The sequence below is a fragment of the Salvia splendens genome, chromosome 4, assembly GCF_004379255.2.
Source record: "Salvia splendens isolate huo1 chromosome 4, SspV2, whole genome shotgun sequence".
Taxonomy (NCBI): Eukaryota; Viridiplantae; Streptophyta; class Magnoliopsida; order Lamiales; family Lamiaceae; genus Salvia; species Salvia splendens.
This window is the reverse complement of record NC_056035.1, coordinates 14,905,648-14,920,452: the sequence shown is the minus strand read 5'-3', so window position 1 is coordinate 14,920,452 and position 14,805 is coordinate 14,905,648.

Genomic DNA, 14,805 nt, shown 5'->3' with positions numbered 1-14,805 from the left:
GAAGTGTTTTTACGTGGGCTTTTTGTTAAAGTTACAGTTTTTACGAGAAGTGTTTTTACGTGGGCTTTTTGTTAAAGTTACAGTTTTTACGAGAAGTGTTTTTACGTGGGCTTTTGAACTAAAGTGTTTTTATGTGGGCTTTCAGTTTACTATAAAGTTTTTGCAAAAGTATTTTTAGTGAGCTTTCTATTTATGATGAGCAGTTATGTGGGCTTTCGTAACTAAGTATTTTACGAGCTTTCTATTTAAGATATGATTGTGGGCTTTCAGTTTACTATAAAGTTTTTGCAAAAGTATTTTTAGTGAGCTTTCTATTTATGATGAGCAGTTATGTGGGCTTTCGTAACTAAGTATTTTACGAGCTTTCTATTTAAGATATGATTGTGGGCTTTCTTTTAATATCCAGCAATATAGTGTGGATATAAAGCAAATGTTTTGAAGTTATGAAATACATTTTTCTCAAAAATGGAGATGTGATCATTTTTTTTAAAGTTGTTGTCATGACATGAAATATTTGTTTTCAAGACCTGTCTGTGAGGACTATATGCCGAGAGTTTGGCGATGCCAAAAACTTGGTAACAAACTTGGTTTCCAATAGGACCGCAAATCCTATTCAGAGTTACGTGCGCGAGGGCTGTGAGCCATTTTCCAATAGGACCGCAAATCCTATTTGGAGTTACGTGCGCGAGTGCTGTAAACCATCATTTTCGAATAGGACCGCAAATCCTATTCGGAGTTACGTGCGCGAGGGCTGTGAGCCATTTTCCAATAGGACCGCAAATCCTATTTGGAGTTACGTGCGCGAGTGCTGTAAACCATCATTTTCCAATAGGACCGCAAATCCTATTCGGAGTTACGTGCGCGAGGGCTGTGAGCCATTTTCCAATAGGACCGCAAATCCTATTCGGAGTTACGTGCGCGAGGGCTGTGAGCCATTTTCCAATAGGACCGCAAATCCTATTTGGAGTTACGTGCGCGAGTGCTGTAAACCATCCTTTTCCAATAGGACCGCAAATCCTATTCGGAGTTACGTGCGCGAGCGCTGTGAGCCATCCTAGAGAGAGGCTGGCCGGCGAGGGTGCTTGTGAAGGCGGCCACCTTCACGGCCCACTGGATTCTCAGACATGGAGGAATACATCAAGAACTTAGATTGAAATCGGACTTTTAAGATCACAAAAGAATTTAGTATGCTCGGGCCTTTTAAGAAAACCTCCGTGTGATACTGTTGATGGATGACAACTTATATTTGTATGTTTTGTTTTCGGCACGTGTCCACTGAGTACTCCTGTACTCAGCCCTGCATATGTTTTAAAAATGTGCAGGTTGAGCAGTGATGACGGCGGGCGGTGTTGAGTATAGACGATGAAGATCCTTCGATAAGAATAGTACTCGGATGCGGCGTGTCTCCATACACGACGTCATCTACTCTTGACTCTTCCGCTGCAATGTAAAAAAATCGAGTTTGCACTCTGTATCATGCACTCTGATATATATATACTATTTGAGTTATTTCGGTTCAAGTTTCAGTTGTGACACAGTTTTCCCCTTTCTTCCCCGCTTCTTTCATCCTCCTCTAGTCGCGATCAACCGGGCTTTCTATCCTTAGAAAGTGCGGTCGTGACAGATGTAGCATGTGCTATTTATTGATCCAACATGGCTTATTGAATAATAGCTAGTACTCTTACGTTGCATGCATGTATGTGAAGGCATGGATAGACATGCATGCAACAGTCGAAGGACTGTATTCACCCGGTACATTAATCTTTAATTATATTCCCTTCGTTTCACCATAGCCAGGACAACCATAAAAAAATGTTTTGACAGGGGTTATATATTCAAAAACTTAAGTTTGGAATAGTATAAGATACATCTTTTTATTTTTCGTTGTGATGATAGAGGCTCTTGCACATCGATTCATGTAAAATATAAAAAAAATCATGATATTAGAGCATCCTCAGTGGTGCGGATGTCCCGGAGGACATCCCCGTGGACACCCAAAAACACCTCCTGCCACGTCATAAGGACTTTTCACTTCTCTGCCACGTCATAAGGACATCCCACTGCACAGTGGCGGACATCCCCAAGGACATCCCGACGGACTTCCCATAATAATAAAAATTCACAAATTAACCAAATTAAACAATTTACGGAATTAAAATTTCGACACAAATACGGAGAAATTGCAACCACTTTATTTAAAAAAACATACATAGTACCAAAAAAACATACATAATTATTAAAAAAAATACATAGTTAAAAAAATCGTCGTCTCACTCCTCGGATTCCCTACCGCCAGTACCCTCGTCGTCCCCGCCGGTAGTCCCCTCGTCACCACTCTCCGCCATGTCTCCCAACCCCAAATCGTGCCGCATACTGTTGATGATATCCTTCAGCGACGACCTGTAATGGCGATCGGTCGATGTCCGCCATTCAACCATTGCATGTAATAGGGTTTCATGTTGCGCGACACGGGCGAGTGAGGGTAGCTCGGGATGGTTTTGGGTAGGAGCTGTCGATTGGGCCCCGGCGGACCCGCTGGCGCTTCCACTCACCATCCGCGCCGTGGACTTTTGCCCCACCGGGCGACGGCGGCGGGCTGACAATGAAGGTGTCGGGAACTCTGCCTCGGCGGGGGGGAGTTCGTAGGAACCAGCACTGCTACTGTACTCCCCAGAGGTGCTTATCTTCGTCCGCTTCGGCCAACCAGATTCAACACCCGCAGTAAACTTGGCCGAAAACTGATGGTGAGACATAAGCTTCACATCCTCGGCAGAAATGCCGCTAGTTGCCGAGCGGAGGTTGTTTGTGTAAATGCCGGCGAATCGGCTGAGCTGCCTTTTCAGCCGCTCCCACTGTTTCCGGCATTGCTCTCCGTTGTGAGGCTTCCCCCGACGGTTTGAATTGGAGGTAGCTTTGGCTAATGTACCACCACATCCTGTCGATATGTTGGTTAGCCCCGATATATGGATCCTCCACTATACTGATCCACGCCTTCGCAAGCGAGATGCACTCATTTGTGCTCCAGATGGTCCTCTTTTCTCGCTGGATCCCTCCCCCACCTCAGCGGCTACCTCCTCACCATCGTACCCCTCCGCAAGCAAGATAGTGCCCCGTCCCCTGCCCATCCCTCTCCTTGTCCTCCCCCTCCTCCCTGTCGCCGTTGGTGCGTCTGTGGGAGAATCCCGGATCGGAGATAGCCCCAACTCCTCCATCGAGAACGTCTCGATGCCAGTGAACTGAGTCTCGTGAGGAGTTCTCGGGGGGTTTTCCGTCGACAGTAAATCCATATAGGGGTGATAGACATTGTCCACCGGTGATTGGGGGACCCCCTGCATACTCCCCCCGCAGTGACAGGCGAGCCCTGCATCATCCCCGACATCATCATCCCGGGCATCTGGGGCGGCATCATCCCCGGCATTCCGGGCATCATCCCCAGCATTGGGGTCATTCCGGCACTCACCCCGGGCATTTAGGGCATCATCCCATACCAAGGCGGGTACATGTTGTAGTACTCGGGCATCATCCCCGCCGTCATTTGGGGTTGGGGCATCATCCCCGCCATTCCGGACATCGTGGCGGACATTGGGGTACTTCCGCCAACGGGAAAGATCGGTCCCTGTGACTCGCTCGTGGTGGGGGAATCACTATCGTGGTGCTCCATTTATCTTCGAAAGAAAAGTATTTAGAGAGAGAGATACTCGTTAATACAAGTGGGACAAATGAAATGAAATGAAATTCAACGAGCCGTATTTATAAAATTTTTGAAAAAAATAATAAAAAAATAATCGGGACGTCTGCGCGGATGTCCGTCGCAATGGCGGACGTCGCCACGGACATCCCGGCAACGCCGTGGAACTCCGGTATCCGCAGCGGACGTCCGTATCCACGTCACCTTAGCACAATGGCGGACCTCCCGCGCGAACGTCCGCCGGGACGGGCGCCATTACGGATGCTCTTAAGCCCTTATGAGCTCTTCTAGTACTATCTATCTACAACTGTAGTTGAAGTGTTCGTTTTGGTCACGAAAATTAAAGAAGTTTAATGAGTTAAATAGATAAAATAAAATACTCCATTCGTTTTCATTTTGACTTGGTCTCTTGCTTGTTTAATGACTAATGATAACATAACTCTTAAGAAACTAGATCTTAAAGAGCTAACCATTTTGTAGTCCAAAGACTTGCAACTCTCGGTTGCTTCGTTCCAGCATTGGTGCTCAATGGCGGACCCACATGTAAAGAGGGGTGGGCTTTAGCCCCTAATTAATCCAATTTTTAAATTTTTTTTCTATTATAAAATTTTAAATTTTATTCATATTTTGAACATATTGGTATATAAAAGCCCCTAATAATATTTTAAATTACATGAAAAATTTATTTTTGTATAAAATTTTGAAAATTTAGCCCCTACCCATGTTTATTTCTGCGTCCGCCCCTGTTGGTGCTCATGTTTCGTGTAACTTCAATTGACATGATTATGCCTTAGAAGAGTACAATAATCTAGCGATTGGTATAAATATGGGAAAAATCACGAGCCTTGTACTCGCTCTAACCAGTGCTCTAACTATTTCAATTTAATTAAATGAACAAAATGGAATGCAGATGAAACTTTCAATGTAAACAATAATAAAAATCAATTGTAAGCCGAGTTAAGGAAAACCTTCTTTCTATAAGACAAATTGCGTGCCGGCTAGTGCTATCAAATTGACGTATTATCCTTAAAGTCATCAGCACTAAGAGTGTCTTTATCCATTATCCTAATTTTCAGTTCCTTAACATCCTTAGAGATGGCAAACATGAAGATGTCACTCAATTCTTTGAGTATATTTGTATAAATAGGCCAAGAATAGAAAGAGAGAGAGAAAAAAATAAGAGTCACCTGATGCAACTTTGCTCGTTTTCTCTTGATCTTATTTGATTGTGGCATAAACATCAGTTCTGGCTGTCAGGCACCAAATCAAACGAAGAAATTCAGTGCAAAAGATAACAATATTGTTATTGTTGTAATAAACTGCAAATGTTTGCTTATATACAGTTCGTGCATAAGCTCGTGCATGACCATTTCAATGAACTCTCAAGATTATCATCACTGTCTGGTCTTGGTCTAATTAGATCCCTATTGTTGCTTATGAGAGATGGCTCATGACACAGATCATCTAAAACCTCGTATTTGTGCATTTCTAGTACCATGACTTAAGGCCTTTGACATTTCATCCATGATCACAGTCTTGGTGGAGGTTGATGGCAGTGAACTTCTTGCTTTTCTTGAAGCAGATGATAAACTGCTATGATTTCCTAGAAAATTATCCAAGGAACTCGAGTCTCTATTTCTTATGGTATCCAAATTGGTGGTGCTTGCTTCTGTGGAAGCAACTCATTTACTATTCGCTTCAAGAGGAGGTACAGATAATCGAGGATGATTTGTTACGGAGACACAGGCCGGATTGCTACAGAGCCTCTTCTTCAGAGAGAAGTTCCAATGGTTTTTAACTGAGTTCTCCGTCCTAGCAGTTTCATTGAGGAAATCAGATATGAATAAGGTCCTAGTTTGGATCCAAGATTCAACAAAACCATAGCAAGAACTTGTTGAAAATCAAATATACAAGCATCATAACCAGAATCAAATTGACATAAGCTGAATTGTTTAGCTAGGGAATTTTTTTTGCATAGAATATAGGTGTCGTATGACCTCCTCACTCCAGGGCCCTTTAACCAGGTCCGGATTTAGAACTTTCTGCCAACGATGCAAGCACTGGACATCCGTTCGACCTGGGAGGCATCCAGCTGCAAAACAAATTCTGCAAAATCAAACTCGTTGAACCAAATAATATAAGTAGGAAAACAGTATCAGTTCTGTTTATTGTATTTCTGTATTCAGCTCAAAGATCAACTGGAACGGAAACTGCTTTTTTCTTCTTTCTCTTATTGCATACTCCTTATATTCTTGAAACAAATTGTACGGGATAACCATCAAAACATCAGAGTAGAAAAAGTTTCCTATTTTCTTCCATGACTTCCCTTCATATTTTTGTACTGCATCTTGCAAAATGTTATCCTATTGTACAAACAACAAGACATTCAGAAAATTTATAGTACTCGTATAAGTGAATACAATAAAAATCAATAACGAAAAACGTAAGAACACATCAAACATTAGTACTATGGCGAAGAAATAACAACTAATCACCTCTTCCTCTGTCCAATTTGCCTTGGATGATCTTCTTGTGTTACCAGACAATTTTCTTGAATTTCAGTCATAAATATGAAATGAGTTACAGGTTAAATCCACTCACTCAAACAATCAATGATACAATATACCTGTAATCTATGACTGGCAAAATCACCAACAATAAAAAAATATACTGCTATTGAAATATTCTTATCAGACATCAGCAGCAGCACTCTTATTTCTGACATCCTCTTCTTCTGCTTCAGTTTTACTAAACTTGGCTTCTTCCATTTTGGCCTACACTTAATAAAACTTTTCAGCTGAATAACAGGGGGAAAACACAGGATTTAATCAATCAGATCAAATTTTCAAATAAAGATTCGAACTTTTACTGGCCAACGACGGTCAAGAAACTATATATAAGCAAGAAACTATATATAAGCAAGATGTGAATGAAATGTTGGAAGGGATTGTAAGAAATAACTTAATTAAGGTAACATTAATTTTGTAATTTAAGAAAGTGTTCAACTGCATGCTAGAAAAAAAAGGGACAGAGATTAGAGAAGAAAGAGAGACTCCATGAAAGGAAAGGGTTTAAGTAAATTACGACTTCGAGACTTTGAAATTAAAAGAGAATCTTTGGATAACAGAAAGTACGGAGATTCTGGGAGGTGAGAGTGATAAGTTCGGTGAAAATTTCGCGGGAGAGATTGAAGAAAGAGACGTAGAATTGATGCACGTGGAATTAGAAGATTTGCTTACCAAGATAAAGCTATTCTAGTAGTATTACAAACTATTTTATGACCAACAATTTTGTGTGCCTCAAGTGTCTTCTACTCCCTCCGTCCCACTTAAGATAGACCACATTCTTAAGTAGCACGTGATTTGAGGAAGTGTTGTTAGGTGGAATAAAGTAGAAAGAAAAAATGTAGTTAATATTTTAATGAGGAGAGAGGATGATATTTCTGAAATTGAAAAGTGAATATCTTGATTGAGACAAACAAAAAAGGAAAGATGGTCATCTTGAATGGGACGGAGAGAGTAAGATTTTAATACACACTTCTTAATATGGTCTTTGTTTTTTTAAAATATAGAGATGGTGCAACGTTGTTTGGTAGCTATATTACACTAAAATAATATGTACAATTTATTCAGGTTAAACTGTGTGTTTGATAGTTATATTACATTTTTATATGTCACGTATCTTGTATCTGACCCGCATGAAGCCCACTGAAAACTTACGTTTCAACTACAAAACTAACTTCCAATTCAGCAAGTTACAAATTATGTCTCGAATATTATACACGAATATTATTAGTAAAATACTCCATTCGTCCACGAAAAATAGAGCACATTTGCCTTTTTTGGTTATCCACAAAAAATAGAGCATATTTAAAAAGGGAAAGTTTTCAACAACTTCTCTCTTACTTTTTCCCCTTCCTCTTACTAATAATATGTACCTCACATTCTACTAGCACTACTTCTCTCTCACAGTACTTTTTTTTCTTCTCTCTTATTTTAGCAATTCCACATTAAAACCCTGTCATTTACAATATGTCATATTTTTCGTGGACGGAGGGAGTACATTATTATGTGCCCTTCAAAATTTGGCTATCATAATTATTTTCCTAATTTATGCCATCATAATTAGGGTAACTTTGGCCATCATAATTATTTTCCATATTTATGAACTACTCCCTCTGTCCCTCAAGAATATGCACTCTTTCCTTTTTAGTCCGTCTCATAAGAATATGCACTTTCTAATTTTGAAAAGTTTTTTCTCTCTAATGAGGTGTGACTCATTCTCCACTAATAATATTTTATTTACTTTTTCTCTCTACCTCTCTCCTATTTCGCCAATTTTACATTAAAACACGTGCCAACCCCAAAGTGCATATTCTTTGGGGACGGAGGGAATATTATTACACTTTTAGTTATGATAACTTGCAAAAAAAATTAGCTACCAAACATAAAATTAAGATAAATTAATTAATCAAAATTATGATATATCATGATTATATCATGTCTAATCAAAATATAATGTAATTGCCAAACAAAGTGGCGGAGCCACATGATCTCCAGGCGGGGCATTTGTCCCCTCTTAAACTTTTACACGTACTATATTTTGTTTGATAAATTTACAACTTTATTCACATTTCTTGATAAACGACCCCTCTCAATAACTCTAATTTTCATTTACTATAATTTTGCCGCTCTTAAGTAGAATTCTTCGCTCCACCCTTGCCAAACAATGAGTATTTCAAATTACGCAAATGACAAATATAAGAGAAATTCACTATTTTCTATGCATTTACTATGTATGTCTTACCTCAGGTGGAAATAGTTGCAATATCTTGTGGAGTCAACTACAGAAAGGAATACATAGCCAACATAATATGAAGGAAGAAATTTTGTTGAAAGTTCTCTTAACTGAAATAATTTTTTTAAAAGATGCTTAGCTTCTCTAATAGATAGTATGCAATTAAATGAGTGAGAATCTTGTTTTTTTATAATAAAACTAATTATATAGATGTTAGGTTCTATTTTATTTGAGATGTTGTAAAAATATAAAAGATTTTATTGCATAAAATTCAAACTGATCATAACCCATATATATACGTAACCTGTTGGAAAGAAATCATGTAATTAAGACAATTGATCACAAATTGATTCTTACCATAGCTAGATTATCTCCTTACCATATGGAGGGATTGATTGTATCTATAAGAATTGTAACCCTAGCACACAATAATTGAGCAAGACATTCATAGAATTACCGATCCTTAATTCTTCATGGCATCAAGAGCAGGAAAAAGATCCTCGGCTCAGAAAAATCTCATCATCGCCGTGTAATACCCCTCTCGGCCTTCACCTAAAATCAAACACAATCAACCTCAACCAAAATGTCAGACGGGGCAGAAGAGAAGCCAACGACAGAATCCTCAACATTGAGGACAAACAAGAACGTTACCGTGGCGTTCAAATTGAACGGGAAGAATTACCCGTTATGGTCGCGCTTAATGAAAGTCGCGATAGGGAGCAGGAGAGGATATACGCATATCCAAGACAAGCCGCCGGAACCCGGCAGTAAGGGTTACCGCGAGTGGGAGGAGACAGACCTCGTGGTCTTCTCGTGGATTATCGACAACGTCGAGCACGATATCATTGCGGATTTTGCCCACCACCAAACGGCCAAGGCGTTGTGGGATAATCTCGCAATTACGTTCGAAGGAAAGGCGGATCCGTATCAAATATACGACCTGGAGGACAAGATAACATATATGAGACAGGGAAATCTCGACGTGGAAACATATTACCGTCGCCTCCACGGATTGTGGATTAGCATTGATCGAACTCAAAAACAACCGGTCACATGCTGCGATAAAGGGATCGGGCAGTATCGACAACACGCGAATGACAAGAGGCTCATCAAATTCCTCACGAGCCTAAATCAAGAGTATGATCACATCCGACGGGAGATCCTCAAGGAACAGCCGTACCCCTCGGTCGAAGAGGCCTACGGTTGGGTAAAGAAGGAGGCGGCTCGACAACGGATCATGCCACCGGCGTCAACTCCACCCACCGGAGACCCCTCTGGCATTGGAAGTGCCGATTCATCATCGGGGGAGATAGGCTACGGATTCGGGGCACAGAGAGATCGTCCGAACAACCGAGGGAGCCAGCAGCGTCCGCCACCAGCCGGAAACCACCACCAGACCGCAGGTAACGGAGGGAGGCCGGACAAAAGCAAACTGTGGTGCTCCCATTGCGGGAAAACCAAGCATACGATGGAGACTTGCTTTCTCCGGGTAGGTTACCCGGAATGGTGGGACGAGAAACAGCGAGCACGAGCCCAAGGAAAGCTCGCCGTCGTCGGAGTCGCGGAAATCAGTCAGCGACAGGCCCCAAATTAGAACCGAGAAGGGGCGATCGATGGAGGAAATTCAGCCGGTAATACTCCCCAGCCAGAAATCGGCGGTGGCGGTGGTAGCAGCGGCGGCGGGAGCGGCATCCGGATCGGGAATTTTGTGGAGCGAACCAGAGCAGGGACCGAGAGCTCAAATTGGAGAAATGGCGGAGGTAAAGGGTTTGATCGAAGATCAAACCCTAATAAATCCCATCTATTATGTTTTTATCCCCATAACTCTCCCATATTACATAATAGACCCCACCATATTAAAGTAGAACCCCCAGATTCTTGTTATTTTGAAAAACCCCCCATACTTGCTAAAAATCCGAAATTGACCCCTAGAGTTGCCCAAATTAATATCCAAAACCGTTTTGCACCCTTATTAAATATTTCCGCTGCATACAACGTGCAAAATAATGATAGGATTGATAAAAGAGGTTGGATTTTTGATTGTGGAGCCACAGATACTATGACCCCTGAAAGAACGGATTTTAGCGAGTTTAGTGAAGTCACTAAAACCTTTATTAGAACTGCAAATGGGGAGTTAATTACAGTAGCAGGGGCAGGAACCATAGAAATTTCTCCGAACCTTCGACTATCAAATTGCTTATTTGTGCCAAGCTTGTCTCAACGACTGATGTCGGTTAGTCATGTCACACGGGAACTACAGTGCACTCTTCTGATGGATCCAAATTGCTGTGTTTTGCAGGATATTCGGACGAGGAAGATCATTGGGCGTGGCACTGAGAACTGGCACTGAGAACAATGGACTCTACTATGTGGATGTGGTAGTTCAACATGGCAGTGCAATGCTAGCTCACGGATCTACAAGAGAAGAGGCTTGGCTGTGGCACAAAAGATTAGGACACCCTTCTTATGGTTATTTTCAACTTTTGTTTCCTAACTTTAAAATTCCTAAAGATTTTTCCTGTGAGACATGTGTTTTGGCCAAGAGCCACCGACAATCTTTTAAACCTTCGCATTCTCGAATGAAATCTATGTTTGAACTTGTGCATGCTGATGTTTGGGGCCATGCGCTAGTTGTTGGGGGAAAGGGATTTAGATACTTTGTGACTTTTATTGATGATTGCACTAGGATGACATGGGTTTATTTCTTGAAACACAAATCTGAAGTGGTTGAAAAATTTGTCCTTTTCTTCCATATGATTCAAACTCAATTTCAAACCACCATAAAAATCCTTAGGTCCGATAATGGGAGGGAATTTGTCAACAGTGACATGTACGATTTTTTCCGGGAAAAGGGCCTTATTCATCAAACTTCGTGTGCGTATACACCCGAACAAAATGGGGTAGCCGAGAGAAAGAACAGAACAATTCTAGAAGTAACCCGAGCCATCATGATTGACTCCAAAGTCCCAGCCTTTCTTTGGCCAGAAGCCGTGGCAACGTCCATCTACCTCATAAACCGATTACCCACAAAAATCCTTCACAAAAAGACACCCTTTGACGTCCTTTCCCAACAAGCTAAAATACCCGAATCCCAGAGTCTGTCACCCAAAGTGTTTGGATGCATAGTTTATACCCATATTCCTAAACATGAACGAACAAAATTCTCTCCGTGTGCTACCAAGTGTGTCTTTGTGGGGTATGGAATCAACCAGAAGGGGTACCGTTGTTTTGACCCAAGTACCAGGAAGGTCTTCACCACCATAAACTGCACCTTCTCAGAAACCGAGTTCTTTTACACTCACCACCTTCGCAGTCAGGGGGAGCAGAATTCTGAAATTAATCATAGGGACTGTCTAAGTTGGTTTGTGTCACATCCAAGTCCTTCAATTGGGAATCCACCAGAGACTGTCGCGGTCACTGCCGCCGAACAAGCCTCCCCACCAGAGTCTCCTCAACCACCTCAAGATCAACCTCAACCGGTATCCCAGGTATCTCCTATACCACCATCTGAAGAAAATACTGTGGATAATACTAACCCTGCAGAAGAGGAAGAAGAAGATAGTACCATTGATAGTGACACTGGGAGATATGTCCTCCCAAATCGAAATACTCGAGGGATTCCTCCGAAGCGGTACTCCCCTGAGAAGATTGGTGCCAAAAGCAGATATGGGGTTGCAAATTTTGTGCAAGGGAATTTGAGCAAGATGGCTCGCGCATTTGAGGCAGCATTGTATGAGTAAGAAGAAATTCCGCAAACTGCGGAAGAAGCAATGAGGCACAAACACTGGAGAGAGGCCATGGAAACAGAAATGAAAGCATTGATGAAAAACGAGACATGGGTAAAAGACAAGCTGCCAGAAGGAGTCAAAGCCGTGGGATGTAGATGGGTGTTCACTATCAAACGGAGACCTGATGGCTCGATTGAACGATATAAGGCACGACTGGTAGCCAAGGGATACACTCAGACTTACGGATTGGATTATGCTGAGACTTTTTCGCCGGTAGCAAAGATCAATACAGTTAGGGTGCTATTCTCAATTGCAGCCAACAGAGACTGGTCACTTCATCAGTTTGACGTAACGAATGTCTTCCTACATGGGGAGCTACCTAAACCAATCTTCATGGTTCCTCCCCCAGGATTCGGAGATAACTTTCAGACTGGAGAGGTGTGCAAGCTGCGAAAGACATTGTACGGACTGAAGCAATCTCCGAGGGCCTGGTTCAGTCGTTTCACTGAAGTGATGAAGAAGTATGATTACCGACAGAGCAACTCGGATCACACGTTGTTCATCAAGAGGAAGAAAGGCAAAATCACGTGTCTTATCGTCTATGTGGACGACATGATTATCACTGGAGACGACGAAGGAGAAATCCGGGAATTAAGAAAGAACTTGTTCAAAGAGTTTGAGATGAAGGATCTAGGTCTTCTCAAATACTTTCTAGGAATTGAAGTCCTAAGATCAAAAAGGGGAATCTTCATAAATCTGAGGAAATACATCCTTGATTTGCTAGCAGAAGTGGGAATGATAGACTGCAAGCCAGCAGACACGCCAATGATACAGAATCACGGATTGCAGATAGTAGAAGGAGCCAAACTCACAGACAGGGGGAGATATCAAAGGCTAGTAGGTAAGCTCATTTACCTAGCTCATACTAGACCTGACATAGCATATGCTGTGGGAGTAGTAAGCCAGTTCATGCACTCACCACAAGAGGATCATTGGGAAGCTGCTCTCAGAATTGTACGCTATTTGAAGGGTACAGCGGAGCATGGGGTCTTGTTCGAAAAACATGGACACTTGGACATTAGTGGCTTCACTGATGCAGATTGGGCTGGAAACCCGAATGACCGAAAATCCACGGCAGGGTACTTTACGCTGGTTGGAGGAAACCTTGTCACTTGGAGGAGCAAGAAGCAGAAAGTGGTCGCTCTCTCTAGCGCAGAAGCTGAGTTTCGTGGAATCAAAAGTGGCCTTACGGAGCTCTTGTGGCTAAGGAAGCTCATGACAGAGCTTGATTTGTACGTGTCGAAACCGTGTAGATTATTCTGCGACAACAAAGCCGCGATCAGCATCTCCGAGAATCCAGTCCAGCATGACAGGACTAAGCATGTGGAAGTAGATAGACACTTCATCAAGGAGAAAATTGAAGCCCGAATTGTCGAGTTTCCATATGTGAAGTCAGAAGATCAGCTAGCAGACATTCTAACCAAGGCAGTAAACTCCAAATCATTCAAAGGAGTACTGAGCAAGTTAAGGATCGGGAATCCCGTTACTTAACTTGAGGGGGAGTGTTGGAAAGAAATCATGTAATTAAGACAATTGATCACAAATTGATTCCTACCATAGCTAGATTATCTCCTTACCATATGGAGGGATTGATTGTGTCTATAAGAATTGTAACCCTAGCACACAATAATTGAGCAAGACATTCATAGAATTACCGATCCTTAATTCTTCAACCAAGTACTCCTACTTATTTGGTGAAAAAACATATACATAACCATGTACTCTGGCCTACTTATTGCTGAAAAATGGATTTCATGCATAAAACATTAACATATTGATTGTGGGTCCTGATGAGTTCAAAGGTGGCCTTCAAGTGTGTACAATTGTACATCTAATAGTCCCAAGCAAATAGGTGGTGAGCGTAACTTAGTCTTGTTCTGACAATTTAAAATGAATATTTACATTAGTGAGTTTTATTCCTACATAAATAATTTGACCAAAACTATATAATATTTTTGTTCATCTGCTAGTGACATTAATTTCGAAAGCTGTAAATCACTTTAAAAATTGTTATTGGGGAGTATATTTACAAAAATATATTATTGAGTCCAGAATAAGAATATTTAGTACTCCAATTGGTTAGTTTATATTGACAATTAAAGTCAAATAAAAATTATACATCCTGAAAAAAACATACTAGTATTGTAGAAATTTCAAAATATTTTGAATGGTTAGGACTTAGGAGTTACGACTAAGATAGACGACACTAAATAAGGAACACGTCAAAGTAGAAAATTCCTACCATAAAAATCAAACTGAAAATATACTGCCAACTAATTTCTTTTTACCGTTTCAAAATCGCCGAAATAGCCTTCCTCTTTCTCCCACTTTTCTCTCCACCTTCTCTGACCGCGTCTCTCTTACCATAGGCTGCGCCGCCACTTGGTCAGGAGTTCCGGTGACCGATGGGAAGGTCGCCGGTCTTGGGATTGTAACTGGGATTCCAGTTTACTATAGATATTAATTATACTACTTCATTTTCATAAAATTCAAGTTTGTGACATGATTTAATATTGTGTATATATATCAAGA